The sequence below is a fragment of the Stigmatopora argus genome, chromosome 19, assembly GCF_051989625.1.
Source record: "Stigmatopora argus isolate UIUO_Sarg chromosome 19, RoL_Sarg_1.0, whole genome shotgun sequence".
Classification (NCBI taxonomy): domain Eukaryota; kingdom Metazoa; phylum Chordata; class Actinopteri; order Syngnathiformes; family Syngnathidae; genus Stigmatopora; species Stigmatopora argus.
Window position 1 is genome coordinate 2,893,063 of NC_135405.1, and position 20,536 is coordinate 2,913,598.

Here is a 20,536-nt window from a genome sequence, read left to right on the forward strand (position 1 = left end):
TACCTTCAGTTTCAAGAAAAATAAACACTGGGAAGATGAAAATGTGGTCCTTCTTAACTCCAAAAAACATGCTAATCCTTTATGAGCTTTTAACTATCAAGTAAATTCCTGTGCAGCTAATATTATTCCCCCTGAATAATTAAAGCAAAGGAAACGTGATATTTGGCACGACCCTGTACAATACTGACCTTAATCCGATGGAAATACTACTGTACGGAAGGTAGGGCATTGAGTCCAATGTTCATACCATGAATCCCACCAACATTAAAGGACTTTTCACACTGTGGCAGCCTAGTTTGAAATAACCTGGTGTTAATGTGCAAAGGAGCCGGGCACCCTGCTTGCCAGTATGGCCAAATTTGTTCATACATTTTCCGTACCCCTTATCCTCACAAGGGTCATGGGTGTGCTAGACACTAGGCCAGGGGTCTGCAAACCGGTACACAAGGGCTGCTGTAGGTGCAGAATTTTGTTCCAACCAATCCAACACAAACAGTTTAACCAATGAGGTTTCTGCTGAAACAAGATGCACCTGACCTCAATCAACTGATTGCACTTCTAGGTTAGGTTAGGTTAGAACTTTATTTCATCCTGTATTCGGGAAATTTCTTGGTTGCAGTAGCAAGACAGACACAAGACACACAAGACATTGAAGACCTAGGTAAAAAAACTGGAGCCACATGCAGGAAGTCTAGTCTAAGATGCCAGATTGGTGGAAAGGTTTTCCTCTTATAGGTTGGACAGTTTTGCACATCTCCAGCTACGAGCTATAAACCTTGTTTGCTAACCCAGAGAAGGACATGAAAGAGAATGAGTGTCCCTTTCCCCCAGCTGAGAACCCTTGCGAGGATGCGTTGTACAGATGATGAATGAATGAATTATACCTTCAAATAATTCACATTGCATTTTTAGTAACTACTGTTTGAAGAAAGGCTTTTCGTTTTCAATGGATTATTCATCGTGTGAGTTCAAGTTATCTCATGATCAACCGGTTGTGTCTGGAAGAAAAAAACAAACTAAATGCAATCCCTTACTCTGTGAACACAACAGAAATAGGTCTCCTATCAAACATTTGTCCCAATGAAAATTTAATGCAGTGCAAACGCATTGCTTTCCAGTCTGTGACTAAGAGATGTATTCTGTATTGTGTGAACATTCTTCTAACCCCATCTGAACATTTATGAGGTGTACAAGAGTTTGTGGTCTGAAGTAGAAATCATGGTATTGTTCAAATTCCAGAACTTTTGATCCAACCAACCCTACCATCCTACCCCTGGTATGTCATGAAACATTTACCTCAAAACAACAAATAAAGAGATATTGTAAAATAAAGTACAATCTCTTGAATCCACGTGTTGTTACTTTTTCATAAATGTCAATGGCAGGATAGTGCGCTTTAGAGGGGTCTCTAGGCTCTCAGTTGTTTTGAACAAGAGGCAATTTAAGCTTTTCATTCTAACTTTGGCTGGGTCTCTGTCAGAAAGGGGCCTCAAGAGGCTGTATGAACGCTGGGCTTCTCTGTGTTCTTTCCACGTTTTCCAGAGAACAAACAGAAGTTCCATGGTTCTTTTGTTAATGATGGTTGCATAACGTCAGATGGACTATTTGGTGTTTGGTCAAGGAAGATCACAAGCCTAGTGGGTAACATGGCATTGTATATCCAAAGAAGCCCCCATTTTCATTTGCTGGGCATAAATAATTGTGGATCTTTTATTTCCTGAAGTGGGGAGTTTTTCCCTCTTAGCAAATAGAATAATTAAGGAAATATTTATATTATACATATTGTGAATTCCCTAGACCTGATAATTCCAAAAATAATGTTTATAGATAACATGACACCATCTTATGAGCACATACACGATGATAGACTCGAGCAAAGCTGCATGCAATAATGGGTATTGATGACATCATAAGGAAGGGCAAGCAATCTAGACGACTCCCATTTCATTGGGGAAAATAGTAGCTCTCAAGTCGGGCAGTCTCTCGCTCTGAAATAATGGCTTTTAGTTACCTTTTTCTTAACCCTTAACCACATTCATTCATTAATTTTCTGAACCGCTTATCTTCACAAGGGTTGTGGGGGTGCTGGAGTCGACCATTTGCGCTCACACTCATACGTAGGCTCAATTTAGATTGTTCAACCAGCCGATCCTGCATGTTTTGGGGATGTGGGAGGCACTATTAAATCTCTGAAAAATGTAATTGTGTTTTACATTTACTATGTTCTTTCAGCTGGGATCCACATGATGAGGCTGTTGTCTTTCCGTTTTAATATAGTGGACTAAACTAGATTAATTTTATGGACCCTGTTTACTCTGAGCTCAAATTCCTTTCAAGTTACCTGATGGTCTTGAGCCATTTGTGAGATTATTCATCTTCCATACAGTGCATCCTGGTAAGGGTTGGGGGGTTGCTGGAACCTATCCCAGCCAACTTCGGGCAAAAGGCAGAATACATCCTAGACTGGTTGCCAGTTAGCCAAAGGGCACACAGAGAGACAGGTAACCATTCACACCCACAATCATACCACCATTAGCAAGAAACGAGTCCAGTGATCCCCAAACTATTCCAGAAAGGGCCGTAGGGTTTTCGTTCCAACTTGTAAGAGGAAACCTTTCCACCAATCTGGTATCCTAGATTGCAATCAATGGATTGCAGTCAGGTGCTTCTTTTTTCAGCAGAAATCTCATTGGTTAAACTGTTTGTGTTGGATCGGTTGGAAAAAACACCTGCACCCAAGCGGCCCTGAAAGACCCGTTTGGAGACCTCTGTTCTATACCATCAGTCTTATCCGTTTCCAATGAGGGTTGGACTTTGCCAAGGCTGCCCTATGTCAGTGATTCTGCTCGTAACAGAATATCTAGACACAGCCGTGGCGTTGAGGGTGTCCGGTTTGGTGGCCTCAGTATTGCATCTCTGCTGTTTGCAGATGATGTGGTTCTCCTGACTTCATCAAGCCGTGACCTCCAACTCTCACTGGAACGATTCACAACAGTGTGAAGCGGTCATGATGAGATTCAGCACCTCCAAATCTGAGACCAAGGTCCTCAGTCGGAAAAAGGTGACAAGTGATTAGTTTGATTAGAAAAACTTTATTGTTACACATATTAGCTATTGATTTAATATTTGATTAGTCATGATTCTGACTCTAATGCTGCCCCATCTAAAATGTCAATCAGTGTAAATTAACTATTTTAGTTATGTTGAGCAATTAGGGGACAGTGTACTTAAACTCCTGCTGGACAAAGTTAAATTCCTCATAATATTTTTTTCTACTTGAGAGCTGTGAAAAGAACAGATGAACTAAATGTTTTTTTCATTTAGTTCGGTAATGACGTATGTCAAGTTTAAACAATTGTTCTAATGTTCTTAATTTTTGCAGAAATATGTCTGCAAAATTTGAAGTTTGAAAGTTTAAAGTTTGAAAAAATAATTTCTCTCTCTTTATATCCACTTTCATTTTGTTTTTTGCCCAAATGAAAAGTGTGCACCATTTTCCACAAGGGAAAATTGGAAGAGGGGGATTCGTGAGGCTGATCCCCCATGACTTGATGCCAGATAAGCGGAAGAAGATGAACGGATGGCCGTTCTCATTGTAGATTTCATTTCACAAGGCTGTTCTCAAAGGGTTATTGTTAGGGATTGCCCGAAAATGTGCTCTCAAAATCCTCTAATAAAGGTAAGGCTTATTTCTATTTTTTCTTATATCAGTCTTATTTATATGGAAGAGGAGCACGTTGGTGAGCTCCTGGTGGCCGGGCCTACACCAATGGGGCCCGGTCTGGCACAGGACAAAGAGGATACGTGGGTTTTCCTTCCCATGGGCTCACCACCTGCGAGAGGGGCCAAAAAGGTCAGGTCCGACGACAGTTGGGCGGCAGACAAATGAGGGATCCTTGGCGGTCAGAAACTGGCTCTTGGCACGTGGAATGTCACCTGTCTGGTTGGGAAAGAGCCTGAGGTAATGCGTGAGGTTGAGAAATTCTGACTCGATGGAGTCAGGCTCACCTCTATGCACAGCTTGGGTTCGGGTACCACTCCTCTAAAAGGGTTGTGGGACTCTCTTCCACTCTGGAGTCGCTTACGATGAGAGGCGCCGAGCCGGTGCGGACATACTTATTGCCCCTCGGCTCGGTGCCTATCTGTTGGCGTGACCGGACGTTTCGCCGAAAGACGAAAACGTCCGGTCGGCAAAACGTCCGTTCGGCGAACTGTCTGTCGCCCAAACGTCCGTCAGCGAAACGTCTTTCGGCGAAACGTCCGAGTACCATATGTGGTGGTTCACCCTGATAGACGAGATGGTAGCATCCCTCCGCCTTTGGGTAGACTAGACCTGACTGTTGTTTGTGTGTATGCGCCAAATGGCAACTTGGGGTACCCACCCTTTTTGGACTCCTTGGGAGGGGTGCTGGAGAGTGCTCCTTCGAGGGACTCCGTCGTTCAGCCTGGGAACTTCAATGCTTGCGTGGGCAATGAGTGAGATGGGCGGGATTGGCAAGAAAGGTCCGATCGTGGGGGAGGATGCTGGTGCGGCTCGGCAGAACCAAACTTTTTGTGAGAGTCTGCCGGGAATGCTTGGCAGACTCCCCTGTCAGGAAGTTTCAATTCCCACCTCCGACAGAGCTTTTCTCATGTCTGGCAAGAGGCGGGGGGCATTGAGTCTGAGTGGACCATGTTCCACGCTGAGGCGGCAGACAGGAGATGTGACCGCAAAGTTCGGTGCCTGTCGTGGCGGCAACCCCCGGATAACGCCAGCCTGAAGGAGTTCTATCGGGCCTTTTTGGGACTACAAGGGCATCTGATGAGTACTGGCTGGTCAAGCGGCAAGCGGCTCTGCTGGTCTCTGAAGCAAACACATGAGCAACTATAATGTGAATTATTGGATGTTATCAAACAAGATGGTGTAGACCTTATACCCACACATTCAGACACACTCTTCCAATCAACCTTCCATGACATGTCAGCCTGACACTAACTAATCCATGTCAGCAGCCTCTTTGTTTTGAGGATCATATAACTTCTTTACAGGTGACTGAGTGACCTCTCCCTGGAGATTAACTAATTTCTTTAACAACTTTGCACACTGGGTCACTTACTCTTCCTTCTGAAGTTCCAGTTAGTGTGTGTGTGTGTATGAATGCGTGTGTTGGGGGATCGGTGGGGGCTTTATTGGTTATAATGGATGGAGTTTAGTTTATCGCAAAATGCCTTACTTTAGGTTTTTGTTGTTTTAGTATTTTGGGTGGGGTATTTGTTAACTAATTGCGATTAAGTATTTTGTTTTAGAGATCCAATGAAAAAGCACTATTAAAAAGTTATGAAAGTACAATAACAGTTTTTGAATGGTTCATTCTTGATCAATGGATGCAAAGGTTACTTAGACCTTAAGCATCGCAGCATTAAAAGCCTTTGCAGTGGTGAGGAACCGTATAGTCATAGTATGCGTTAAGCCACCCCACATGACCTTTCTCAGTCCCTCTACTATGCAATAATCCCACACTGACAAGGCAAAGACGAAAGACGGATAAATAGAGAATGCTCAGATATGGATTGCTAAAGCAATAGAACATATAGACATAACATAGGAGTGACCACGCTGACCCCCATGTAACACGAAATAGACTAATTTTTCTATATACAAGAATACTTTTCATTGGGAAGTTCTCACAAAGAGCAATTAATTAGCAGATATGAAAATTGCCTGTAAATAAGCTTTTCTTAAATGTACCATCAGAAATGCTATCACGAGCAACACAAAGCTAAGACGAGTCAACAATGCTCCCTCTGTGGACACCACTAATTTTTTTACAGACGATAGCTTATACTCACGTTTGAAAATGAAGGTATGTCTACCATGCAATGTGCTAATGCTTTTATTTCTGGGGTTCAGGAGCAAAAGTCAACCTGGAAAACAAAGTACTGCAGGTGGCTATCACTTGTCAAATAAATTTTTGACATCTTTATGTGAAAAAACACCTTTTTTGGTTGACAGCCGATGGGACAGGATAAAACATTTTTTGTTGTTATTGGCTGCTCTTGGCTAGAGATTAGAAGGTTCGTGAACTAATAAGAAATCCCTCAATGATTTGGTTAGTGTGGATTTTTTAATTTTTCAATGGGAATGGCTCTCAAGGAATTACATTTAAAAACATGATTTTTTTATTGCTCTCCCGATCAAAAATGTTCCCGACCCCTGTAATGGATGAAATGCATTTGAAATGCACTGACTCTGACGTGATCCCCGAGTAGTGTGTTGACATCCTTCTTTTTTTAATTCATGTTGGTTACCACTGGCTTAGTGTCCTTGGAAAAGGATATTGTGGCTGTCTTTCGAATGTTTGCCTCTACCTTCTTCGTAGAAGACATGGTAGATTCATTTATGCCGCAATGGCATGCTACACCCTTTAGCATATGTAAAAACGTCACTTTTTCGCTCACTGTCATCATGTCTCGTTTTTCTTGGACTCATTGGATGTTTGGATGGTCCAGGACTAATAGAAGGCATTTTCAAGGACGATTCGAAATCCAAACAAAGCTGGACTAGGCTCAGCATCGTGTTTCACAGGAAATGTGCATGATTCAAAATGTAATCCGAAAAACAGGAAAAGACGTCATCCTTCTCGGCCTTTTATATTCCTCTCTCCTTCTTCGGCACTGAGTGCCACCCAATTCAGTGCCGAAGAAGAAGCGGTCCCCAACTTCCGCCATTTTTCATCCCGTTTTCCACTTGCAAGTGGTACACCCTGAACTTAATCTTAAAACACAGGGAGAAATAGTCGTAGTTGTTTCTTCAATCCAACTTTTACTGTTATGAGGAAGAGGTCCCGTGTTTGCCAAGCTATGTGCCAAGGCATCAATAATAAAATACCGATACTCTTTAACATGCCACACACTTGCCATGTGGATCAAGGGATCAACAATCGAACACCGATAAACACATCCAATCCAAACTCGTTGTACATCCCTAACATGCAATCGTTAATAACGTTAGTAAACACTTTAGAATGTCACACTCTCCCCCACAAAAACAAATGTTGTCTCGACATCAGTACATTTCAAATATCTCTCCCCTTGTTGGTTGTTATTCTGAACAGTCTAGCGAACTTGTCACTTCACATCCTCTTCTGTGAGCTGATACTCATTTGGTCCACTGTGGTCGGACTCATCTCAGGAGGGGATGAGTTGGCCTACAGAGATGAGGTCAACAAACTGTCTTCGTGGTGCTCGGTGAATATTCTCACACTGAACACCACGAAAACTAAAGAAATAATCCTGGACTTTTGCAAATACGGCACAGATCTGGCCCACTCCTCATAAATGGAGTATGTGTAGACAGGGTCCAGTCCTTTAAATTCCTGGGGGTCCACGTCACGGATAAGCTCTCATGGTCTGCAAACATCACGGCAGTAGTGAAGAAGGCTCAGAAACGACTCAATTTCCTTAGGGTACTTGGGTGGGACAACTTGGACACCAAGCTTCTGATAACCTTCTATAGAACCACTGTAGAGAGCATCCTGGCGTACTGCATCACAGTGTGGTATGCTGGAAGCACGGCGGCAGACAAAAAGGCCATGCAGAAAGTGATTAACACTGCCCAGAGGATTGTCGGCTGCTCTCTGCCCTCACTGGAAGACATTGCCAGCCCTCGTTACCTCAGCAGAGCCAGGAACATCATAGGGGACCCATACCACCCTGGTCACAATCTGTTCCAGCTGCTGCCCTCTGGCAGACACTATAGGTCCCACAAAGTACGGACAAATAGGCTTAAGGACCGATTTTTCCCCACATGCATCAGAACTCTAAATTTGCGGTAACACAACACACATTCCCTTCTGAGGTAATATGAAAAGATGTTTGGGTGGTGATCTGCCTCCTACTAGCTGACTGAAGACAGTGAGAGGTAAGTGACCTGCTCAGGGGGGTGACGCGAGGTATCCATAACAGCAGAATGGCAAATTACGAGTCCGTAAATATCACTTATTTAGGTCTTTTGCCGAGTAAACGCACCTTATGGAGAAGCACTACCAATTTCGTCATGCGCAGTTTCTGGGTGTGATGACAAGTAGGCTTTTTGTTGTTGATGATGACGACAGGGCCTATGTCTGATTATTATTATTATTATTAAAACTCCAGACGGCAAGGGCCACAGTTCAAAAACAATCCACAACTCATACGGTCCACATTTACTGGATGGAAACTGTAATCACAGTCCGTAACAGTCCATGCCCGCACAATACATGTCACCCCTGTAGGCTCAAGCCTGTTGGAGTCCATACATAAAGGGTGGTTGAATGTAATATGGCTGCAGGTGTACTAACCAAGGGACCACTCCTGGTGCAGGGTAAGCAGGTAGCAGCTGATGTGGCGACTGGGTACTGTAACAGGAGGGGACACTAAGCTGATCATAGGTCGTGCGTCATCGTGGATGTCTCTCCCTTCTTGGCTGTTCATAAGTCAACGCCTCAGGTTCAGTCACAGTGGTTGGCGCAGAGGTCTCTGATAAATGATCATCACGAGGATCTTCAACAGCCAGATTTGTTCCCTCACCAGGCAGGTCCTCCAGCTGATAGTCATCTTCTGCTTGTACTGGTCCGGAAGCAGGGCCCTTCACTTTTAGTCTCTGATCTGCTGGCAGTGGCCTGTGCTCAGACTCCATCCCTTGGGCATCTCTCTCATTTAGCACCTTGAGGGGCTTGTAGTGAAAGTCAGCGCCTCCAGTTCATCGCGATAGGCGCGGGCTGCACGGGCGTCTACGAACAGCTTCAAATTCTCCTGCTGGAGCCTCTTTATTTCTCCCTCCATGTTTTCCTGCTTGTGTCTGTTGTCCAGCAGTTGTTCATTCCTCTTTTCTAGCTCTTCTCTAAGTCGTCTGATCTTTGTCTTTGAATCGGCAAGTTCCACCATCAGTTGTTGCTGAGTTCCCACCTGCTGCTGTTGCATGTTCGGAGGATTGACGATGGACAGTGGACTGAATGTGCCACAAAGCACACGGACCACACCTTCCCTTTCCTGAGTTAGTCTTACAGTCAAGCAAGAGAGGCTGCATATCTACCCTAACACTGTCACTCTGGAGACCAGTGAGTATCGTGTGTTGACTGTACAGGAGTGAACTCTGAACTGGCACGTCTTTACTGTCCCTCTGATGATCTCAGATTGGCCTCAGATGACAAGCACTCAACCGCCAACTTCCAGTTCTTCTTAAATAGCAACACCTCCTCTCACTGCCATCTGCCTGGTTTGTAGTGTTTGGGGGGGGATTTAGCTGGCTCAGAATTCAGTGAGCAGGTCATGGACACTGGACATCTGAACAGCAATCCCAGCGGTGCCTCCAGATGTTACACCCTGAATTTAATCTTAAAACACAGGGAGAAATAATCACAACAGTGATACGTTGTTGTTTCTTCAATCCAACTTTTACTGTTATGAGGAAGATCTCCCGTGTTTGCCAAGCTATGTGCCAAGGCATCAATAATCGAATACCGATACTCTTTAACATGCCACACACTTGCCATGTGGATCAAGGGATCAACAATCGAACACCGATAAACACATCCAATCCAAACGCGTTGTACATCCCTAACATGCAATCGTTAATAACTTAAACACTTTAGCATGTCACATTAGTTTAGCGTGAATTCTGACATTTTTATTAACTTTTTTTATACTTCATATAAAAATAACTGCTTGAGTGGTTAGCGCCTCGGCCTCAAAGCTCTGGGGTCCTGGGTTCAAATCCAGGTCAGTCCACCTGTGTGGAGTTTGCATGTTCTCCCTGGGCCTGCGTGGGTTTTCTCCGGATACTCTGGGTTCCTCCTGCCTTCCTAAAACATGCATGTTATGCTGATTGGACACTCTAAATTGCCCCAAGGTATGAGTGTCAGAGTGAATGGTTGTCTGTCTCCTCATACCTGTGATCGGCTGGCCATCGATTCAGGGTGTCCCCTGGTTCTGGCCCAAAGTCAGCTGGAATATGCTCCAGCACCCCCCGCAGCCATAGTGAGGATGATGCGGTTCAGAAAATGAATGAATAAAAAACTGCGATGTACTGAAGCCACCAAGTGGTGAAGGATGGCAGTAATGTCAGATACTAAAGTGGGACCACTGAAGCTTTGTAAGACATTATCAAGCTTAGTGAATTTAGGACTTTTCAGAACCCCGCAGAAGCCCTGTAGTACTGTCAGATACAAAACTGGAACCACTGAAGTTTATTGATTGTCTGTGCTAATCTTGGATATTCTTGTTGTAACATGGGTGGACCTTAAGAACCAAACTAAATATTGTTGCAAAACTGTGGGTGTTTGAAATTGTCCTCTTTAGTTCTGAGAATTCAGTCAGTGCCATGCTAGAGCCTGACATGCCTTATAGGCGGCTCTCTCTAATAGGTGCTAATTGCATTCCATTCCTTCCTGGTCAGTAGCCAAGAGGAATGTGACTGTTATTACGATAGATCCCTGGAGTCTTGGGCAATCAGCACATTCTTTTGCAGTCAAAATATTCCTGAAACAGCATAGGTGTGAAAGACAGTGAATAAAGCTAGGTATGAACAGTAGTAATCAGTGATACCAGAACATGAGACGAGAATAATAATTGCAAGATTATTGTTTCCTTACTTTAGTTTATGATTGCAAGAAATGTTTTAATCATCTGTTCAGTACATACAGCCATGTTAAAACAAAACCAAAAGCAACCATTGAGTTGAACAAATGGATATCTTTACTGTCTCTTTTTCTGTTTGCACCCCACTTAGTCAATTCAGCTTTTCTATTAAAATCAAAACACCGGGATCAACATTCAGTTACAACTTTAGCCATATTAGTGATATATTATGCCACACTATTTGAATAGATAACTACTATAAACCTCCATGCATGCAATTATTATGATATCATATTCTATCAAATTTTTGCAGTCATAATTTGTAAACACCTCTTTAAAAGTTGTTGTTTTTCCCCCAAAACCTTGTTGATACATATACTGTACCATATTTCTGTTCTACATATTCATTTAACGTCCTGTAAAATATCATATAATAGTGACTGCCACTTCTTTTAATGTTTTTCAAATACTGAATTGCATAACTCAACACACTACATTAAAACTATTTTATTGGTCTGATCATATTATGTGGTGGCCCAGCGGCTGAGTGGTTTGTGCGTCGGCCTCACAGTGGGGGTCTTGAGTTCAAATCCAGGTCGGTCCACCTGTGTGGACTTTGCATGTTCTCCCCGGCCCTGCGTGGGTTTTCTCCGGGTACTCCGGTTTCCTCCCACATTCCAAAGACATGCATGTAGGCTGATTGGACACGCTAAATTGCCCCTAGGTATGAGTGTGAGCGTGAATGGTTGTTTACCTCCTTGTGCCCTACAATTGGCTGGCCACCGATTCAGGGTGTCCCCCGCCTCTGGCCCGAAGTCAGCTGGGATAGGCATCCCCCGTGACCCATAGTGAGGATAAAGCCATTCAGAAAATTAGATGAGAGATGAGAAATGATCATATTATATTCTATGAATCCTCTAATGAATAATATAGTAAGTAATTTATAATGAAGTCTTTTTAAACTAGATTTTTTGTATGACTCATCAAATATTAAAAGTGTGCTAAAATCAATTTCATCTATCATTTAGTCACAGTGGTGTACCGTCAGGGCCTTCAAAGCCTTCTCTGCTGGCCTAAGAAATATCTGAATCACAGACTGATGTTAATTATATTTCTACCATGAATGCTTATTAAATAATTCCAAATTGTCTGTTAGCTTCCTTTCATTGCTTTCCCTCCTGGTTGCACTGCTCCCAGATGTGTGTTTTCATATTGAAGCATTTAACCAATCACATTTCAGCCATTATTTGTTGCCAGGGTCAGAAATCTGCCTCAAGGCCTTCACAATCAGTTCTGCAGGCTCTGCTGCATTAAACAAGCGTCGATAAGACTGTTGCTTTAACCAATCAGAATTCGATTTGGTGACACCAAGGCCTTCTCGCAGGCGTAGGAATACGTCATTGACTTCTCGCAGGCGTAGGTATACGTCATCGCTTTCACCAACTATGATTGGCTAGTGATAGAGTGGACGAGCTAGAGCTACCAAACTGTATCCGGAGCGAGCTGCACAAGCAAATATATTGTTGTGTTGATTTAATAGCGGTTTTGTCAACCCGCAATGGCTGAAGGAGGAGAAGAAATGGATTTGTTTGCAGATTTACTGTCAAAGCCATTTTCAAGACGGACTTTTCAAGAAAAAAAAGCTGGACATCATTAAGAAAGGTCGGACAACTCCAAAGCAAGCAAGCCTGTCACAACCGGGAACAAACATTTTCAGCACTAAATCGAATACAAACGTATGCCAGAAATACGACAGGACAGGCTTGCCTTTCAACATTAGCTTCGATAGCGATAGAAAAGAAGGAGGAAAGAAAGGAGGATGAATATTGTGTACAGTTAAAAAGGATTTTGGGTGAATAAATTATGGCTATATTCCTAAATAATATTTCAATTGTATGAGGTTATTATTCATTGGATTGGATAACTTTATTCATCTTGTATTTGGGAAATTTCATTGTGACAGTAGCAACAGGGTGAGAATGCAGATACAGGAAAGGCATAGTTACACATAGTTACAAGTTAGACAGTACAGTCACAAAGGGCGCAGAACAACAAAGCAAAAGCACAAAGTACAAAGCAAAGCAGGGTAAATGGGATCATTAAGAATCACCAAATCAAATCATTAAGACAGAAAAGCAGCAAAAACACAAAACGAGCAAGAATGGACGGAGCTACCGCCACCGGCTGCCACTTGAACGGCGCCATCTTGGTTGCGGTAGCAAAAACAGATACAGACTAAAGAAAAAGACATTGTAAAGATGATTTTTTATGTCGCAGCTGTAGCTGCAGTAGAGGTTTTATAGCCATAAAATAGTTTTTGAGGGTTGGATTGATTCCGACAGCTGAAGGCGTCACAAGGAAATTCACGGACCGCCACTGCATTTAGATCTTTAAGTATACGTTAGTTATTAAATTGAATGTACACAAAGGTGTGTTAATGTATTCCACCGTAGCTTTCGAGTTGGAACTTGCTGCTCTGCCATGCCTCACAACCCATATCGTTTTATATAATCCTTATAAAGCATGATTTATGGGTGTGTGAGTGTGTGTGTGTATGTTAGATTCTCTCGCTACGTTTTTCCAAACCGTGCACCGTAGAGAGTTGAATTTTTTTTATGGTGGACAGAAACAGCTGTCGGATCCTGATAGAAGATTGAGTGAATTCCTTCACCTTCTCTAAGTGTGGAAACTCAATCTTTTATTTGTTTAAGTTGAAAGCAGAGTTGATGTATGAATTGTTGTTTCTACATGATGTGCCCTAAACGCACCGTGTGGCTGATTGTTCGTAATGTAGGACGCCTTTCCACGTCATTTACAAATGTGACATGCTAGAGTGTTTGAGTTATTATCGATCGCGTGTTGAGGATGTACAACGAGTTTGGATTGGATGTGTTTATCGGTATTCGATTATTGATGCCTTAGCACATAGCTTGAGGCACGGGAGATTTTTAGTCATCAGATAGCGACACTGCAGAAGAGCTGGACTGTATTGGTTCGGTGTTGTGGTGTTATTTTAATGGCTTAATAATATGGCTTTCTTATATTTTTGTTCTGTTCTTGCATATATACATTTTCATACATATTTTATACAAAATCGGTATACATTTATCAAATTTCAATTTTGTCAGTGGCTAGTATTGAAGATTGGGGACCAAATTATGCTAAAAATGCTGCTCTACTCACAAAAAATACAAGTTACAAAACAAGTTCTGGAACCAACTAATTTTGTAAGTAGATGTACTACTGTATTCATATTAAATCATTTTCCATATAAATTATTTTCCCAAACCAGAACCAGTCACGTTAACATGTTTACGAGCCAAGAATTACACTATGCACAATTGCACTAAGTTACCTCTGACTCAATATAATAAAGGATGAATGGAACTTTAAACACCAAAATTTATTCTGGTTTGTCTTATCTTTTATGTTTCCACTGGTCAGCCCAGTGGTCATTGTGTGAAAGGCCAGTGTCCTGGACAAACCCAAACAAAGACAGTGAACAAAAAGTAAAACACATTTACTGCACAGTGTGACATAGCACAATGCTTACATCCATTTAAAAAATTAGTGGAATGCATATTGTTTCACAGTAAATGGTAGGATATACACTTGCATGTGTGTGTGTCTCTCTCTCTCTCTCTCTTGACCCTGCCAAAGGGACATAGAGCTCATGGCAAGAGAGGAAGTAAATTAACTCCCATCCTTCCTGCCACCTATCAGTTCAAATATCTACTTCCCAGAATTGTTTGACACCACACAGATGACAAATAAGCAAAATATGAGTGTAGGCACTGTATTTAAAGCATTGAAATATGAATTATTGGATTATAGCTCCAATGTGTTCCTCATTTTTCTGAGATTACGTAAAACACAAGTATGCACATCATCATGAATGAACACCTGAAGAAAAACAGTAACCCACACTTTTTGCTTCAAGCTGTGTCTTAAGTGTTTGATGTAATAGTCTTTTATGAACAATTTTGAAAATACTACTGCTGAAAAACTACACATTGTGTTTGATGCTGTACCAGTAATATTGGATTTCAACACACAAACCACCCTTGACTTAAAACGACAGTAGACTTTCATTTTCTAATTCCTCCATTTTTTTCAGCTGACTCCGGGCCAGAGGTGGCGGACACACTGAATCGGTGGCCAGCCAATCGCAGGGCACAAGGAGCCTGACAACCATGCAATTTAGAGTGTCCCATCAGCCTACCATGCATGTTTTTGGAATGTGGGAGGAAACCAGAGTACCCGGAGGAAACCCACGCAGGCCCAGTGAGAACATGCAAACTCCACACAGGTGGACCGACCTGGATTTGAACCCAGGACCCCAGAGCTGTGAAGCCGACGCGCTAACCGCGCAAGTTGCATCCCTTATAATGCTGGTTCTTTTTTTTTCATACATAGTGGTTACCACTCGCTTCTTCTCTCTTGGTAAAAGACACCGTAGATTCATTTATGCCGCCATGGTGTGTTACGCCCTTTAGCATAGCAACATCACTTTTTCTCAGTCACTGTCATGTCTAATTTTTTCTTGGACTCATTGGATGCCAGGATGCTTAGGAGGCATTTTCACCGGCAACTCAAAATCCAAACAAAGCTGGAATAGGCCCTGGGTAGTAGTCTTTCTCTACAGGTGAAGTGCGCGACGGGAAATTTACTTGCAACAAAACAGTGGAAGGCATGATGTCGCCTTTCTCGACATGTTTATATCAATCTTCTTCTCGTGCAGTAGGTCTTAACCTTGACTCGATGGAGCCCCAGGGGTTCAGTGAGTCGGTATCAGGGGTTCGGTGGAGCCTCTGCCGTGGAGGTCAAGAGACATCGACTCATCATATCTATTCACGATAACATGCCCCGCTTAACCATCACTGGCTGCAGATGATCACGTGACATTGCTTTGCCAATCACTGCTGCAAGGAATTTATATATCTTGAATTTGAAAAAAAAATCATATTTTATTTTACACTAAAGTAGGGCAAGGTGAATGCGCATATGAAACTGGTGGGGTCCAGTGAATGCGCATATGAAACTGGTGGGGTTCGGCAGCTCCAACAAGGTTTAGAAACACTGTTCTATGGTGAAATATACGTATAATATATCTTCTTCAGCGCTGAGTAACACTCTATTCAGCGCCGAAGAAGAAGCCAGGCCCTGACCTCCGCCATTTTTTAATCCCTCTTTTATCCGCTTGCGAGTTTCAGCATGAATTTTGACATTTTTATGAACTTTTTTTGGCATACTTAAGATTTAAAAAAAATGCGATGTACTGAAGCCGCAAAGTGGTGAAGGATCACAGTAAATATTTTATATATATAGATATCTTTATAGACATATATATATATATATATATATATATATATATATATATATATATATATATATATATATATATATATATATATATATGTATATATAATATCTATTTATATATCCATATATCCACCTCACAGTTCTAAGTTTGCGTCTTCCTGTGCCTGCGTGGGTTTTCTCAGAGTACTCTAGTTTCCTCCCATATCCAAAAAACATGCCTGGTTGGTTGATTCATCACTTCACATTTCCCATAGATGTTAGAGTGTGCATGCAGGGCTATTCGTCTCAGTGTTCCCAAGGCTTGGCTGGCAACCAATTTAGGGTGACCCCCTGCCTGCTTCCCATAGTTGGCTGAGGTAGGCTCCACCAGGCCCCGTGACCCTTTGTCGGTACAGAAAATTAATGAATAGTTTAACAATGTTATAGTGGTAGAAAATGTATGAAACTTACAGTCTTGAAAAGTGGCATTGGGGCAGGTTAGTGTTGATTATATGTGCAGAAAATACGGTATTTAATCTCATGTATCTTGCATCAAGTTTTCAGGGGAGAGAAATTAAGGCAAATTCTTCCCGTAAAAGATTAAAGAATAAAATGCGCTCAAACCAACATGACACATATTCACAAACTGTGTTGTTTGGTCATGTGGAATGAACAGCCTGTAGTTTACCAACATCAGAGGATTTGTGCCTCTCCTGGCTTCTGTCCAGACAGTAAAAGAGAACTTCTCCTCCGACCTGCGTAACAGTCCTGAAGGACATCCTGAAGACGAACAATGGCAGAGAACAACACTAGTCACTGGTTCCCAAGCCCCACTCCCACAGTACCTTCATGTCGAGACGGACGTGGAGGGAGGTTAACTCTGGACTGACCTCCTCTGGTTGGGTTTTACAAGAAAATACAGTTTGGCACTTTTTTGACTTCTCCTTTTAGCTCAATTTGAAATAATAAATTGATATCTACTTATGTGACAACGTGGGCCATTTTTGAAGTTTATTATAGCACACATTGTAGCACATTAAAGTCTCATTTCATCTCATTTCCTGAACCGCTTTATCCTCATTAGGATCGCAGGGGATGCTGGAGCCTATCCCAGCTGAGGTGGGGGATGCATACTCCACACAGGTGGATGTCACCTGGATTTGAACCCAGGACCCCAGAGCTGTGTGGCTGACGCGCTACCCACTCATCCCACCGGGCCACCCGCACATACAAGTACTGAAAAAAATTATCATTGATGTCGGGTAGTCTCTGCTTTCATCTGACTTTGGTGCGGGCAGCGAGGGATCGATCACCCATTGTTAGTGCAAATGGTTGTCGGTCTCCCAGACTGCCTTACCACTGACTGGTCACCAGTTTAGGGTATAGTCTACCTTTCAGAAAATGGATGGATCAGTCTGATGCTGGCTAGTCTGATGATTGTGGTCAAATCTTTATCCAGATTTATGTGGTACTGCTACTTACAAAAATAATTGGTTGCAGAATGGTTTTTTCATACCTTGGACTTTTCGTGAGGAGAACCACATTTAACATTTAGCTAGCATAATTTGTTCCACTATCTACAAAATTACTCCCTCTACCAAACTATTCCAAAAAGGTCTGGAGTGGGTGCGGGTTTTCATTCCAACCCATAAAGAAGAGACCTTTTCACCAATTTGGTGTCCTACAGGTGCTTCTTGTTTTCTGCAGAAATCTTATTGGTTTAACAGATTCAACACATACAGTCTAACCCTTAAACTGTCTGTGTTGAATTGGTTGGAACAAAAACCTACTCCCTTGAGGACCAGTTTGCCCACCCCTGCCCTAAACCCTTTCAAACTCATAAATTTATTCCAAATTTGTATGAAATATGTATGCGAATGTAGGTATGCAAAAAAAGACAAGAAAATTATCTATTACTCCATTTAAAAGAATCAGAAATGCAAAGACATTTTCCAATCGGCTAGAATTGCGAGTGGCAGCTAAGTAAACATACGTACATTTGCATCCAAACACACAACTTAACAACCTAAAATTATGTTATGCATCTTCAGAAAAACTTAAGAAACAACTCCACGATCAACAAAGGTCAAACGCACACGAATCAGGAACTGACTACCAGCTGGGGCTGATCAGGCTGGAAAAAGTGACCACAAAGAGGCCTTTTGGCCAGACGGTTGCATTCATAATCCGCCGGGGCTGCCAACCCAGTTACCAGAGCCACCTAGAGAGCGCTGCTTTCGAGTCGGGCTGACGCTGTGCTCCCCTGTCGGAACCGGTGGCCGCTAAAAAGCCCGGGGTGCCTAGAGTGCTTCCTTTTAGCAAATGGGAGCCCAGCAAGAGTTGGGAGATGGCAAATGGGAAAAAACTCTAGAATGACAGGTAAATAAATAAATTAAAACAGATACAAGAAGTGTATTTACATTTCAGGGGATGTTTTGTGATTTGGACTGTTTTTTGTATGTTGGAAAAAGGTTTCCCATCAAAGCTCTTTGTAATGTAGAAGCATTTGTAAGTAGAAGTACCACTGGATTTACTTGTGTATATTCTTGTTTTGTCGTTGATTAAAAATTGTCAAATTCTGAAAGATGCACGTTAATAACATGACACTGGAAAGTTTCAGCACTTTGTGAAATTTGAATTAATTGTGTTGTTTATTTAGCAATGATTGAACAGACTGGGGCAGCATGGTGGAAAAAGTGGTTAGCATAGCTGCCTCACAGTTCTGAGATCAATTGTGCAATCTCTGGTGGGTTTAAGCCTTCTTGTGCAGAGTTTGCATGTTCTCCCCATGCCTGTGTGGGTTTTTTTCTGGTTATTCTGTTTTACGCCTACATCCCAAAAACATGTGTGGTGGGCTGACTAATCACTCTCAATTGTCCCTGGATTTGATTGTGTGCGTAATTTGTTGTTTGTCTCATTTTTGCCCTGCAAATGCCTGATGCCAACAATGAGCTCGAAAATGAATAACTGAACACACTGGTTCAACGTACGTTACCTAATTTCAATAAATGACTGCATACTCCAATTACTTTGCAACGTTTTCATAATACCTCTCTGGGAAACCAAAGTACTAACGAGTTATGGAGAAAGCGTCCCTATTTTGCAGTTGAACACCTGTTGCTGCTTTGTCCTTCACAGAGATCTGGATTTGAAGTATTGAAGCTCTGCCCTATTTATTTGACTTAACACATCTGCTAAACAGCTATGTTCAAAAAAGATCACACAGTGTTTATTGGTTCAGCCCTTTATTTACCTCCCAGCAGCTTTCAGAGGGGCCTCCAATATGAACATAATAACAGAAAGGTGACTCCATTCACTTTAACTTGAAAAACAGTGCCGATACTGAACATGAACCCCATTCTCCTGCACCCACTGAGACAGCAGGTGTTCGTTCATATGGGGAGCCATATTATTCAACACTAAAAACAATTCAGACAGAATACCTGTGTAAAAAAAGAAAAGATACAAATCAAAGAAAATTAAGATCAAATATAAGAGCATAAGACTATAATAAATTGTGCATGTACAGTATGGATACTCTATCCTATTGTTTTTATGCAAGAAAATATGTACTGTGATCCTTCACCACTTTGCGGCTTATGTACATCGCATTTTTTTTAAATCTTAAGTATGCCCAAAAAAGTTCATAAAAATGGCAAAATTCACGCTGAAACTCGCAAGTGGATAAAAAAGGAATGAAAAATGGCGGAGGTCAGGGCCCTGCTTTTTCTTCGGCGCTGAATAGTGTCACTCAGTGCTGAAGAAGATATATTATATATTTCACCATACAAGAGTGGTTCTTAACCTTGTCGGAGCTGCCGAACCCCACCAGTTTCATATGCACATTCACCTTACCCTACTTTGGTGTAAAATAAAATGTGATGTTTTTCAAATTCAAGATATATAAATTCCTCGCAGCACTGATTGACAAAGCAATGTCACGTGATCATCTGCTGCCAGTGATGGTCAAGCGGGGCATGTTATCGTTAATAGACATGATGATTCGATGTCGCTGGACCTCCGCGGCAGAGGCTCCACCGAACTCCTGAGACCGACTCATCGAACCCCTAGGATTCCATTGAACCCAGGTTAAGAACCACTGCACTAGAAGAAGAATGATATAAACATGTCGAGAAAGGCGACATCTTGCCTTTTCCTGTTTTCTTGCAAGTAAATTTCCCGTCGCACACTTCACCTGTGGAGAAAAACTACCCAGAATATATTCCAGCTTTGTTTGGATTATGATTTGTCATTGAAAATGCCTCCTAAGCATCGTGGCATCCAATGAGCCCAAAAAAATGATGTTGCTATGCTAAAGGGCGTAACACACCATGGCGCCATAAATGAATCTACCTGTGTTTTACCAAGAGAGAAGAAGCGAGTGGTAACCACTATGAGTACAAAAAATGAACCAGCATTATAAGGGATGCGGCCCGGCGGATTAAGTGGTTAGTGTGTCGGCCTCACAGCTCTGGGGTCCTGGGTTCAAATCCACGTCGGTCCACCCGTGTGGAGTTTGTATGTTCTCCCCGGACCTGCGTGGGTTTCCTCTGGATACTCCGGTTTCCTCCCACATTCCAAAAGCATGCATGGCAGGCTGATTGGACACTCTAAATTACCCCTTGGTATGGGTGAGTGT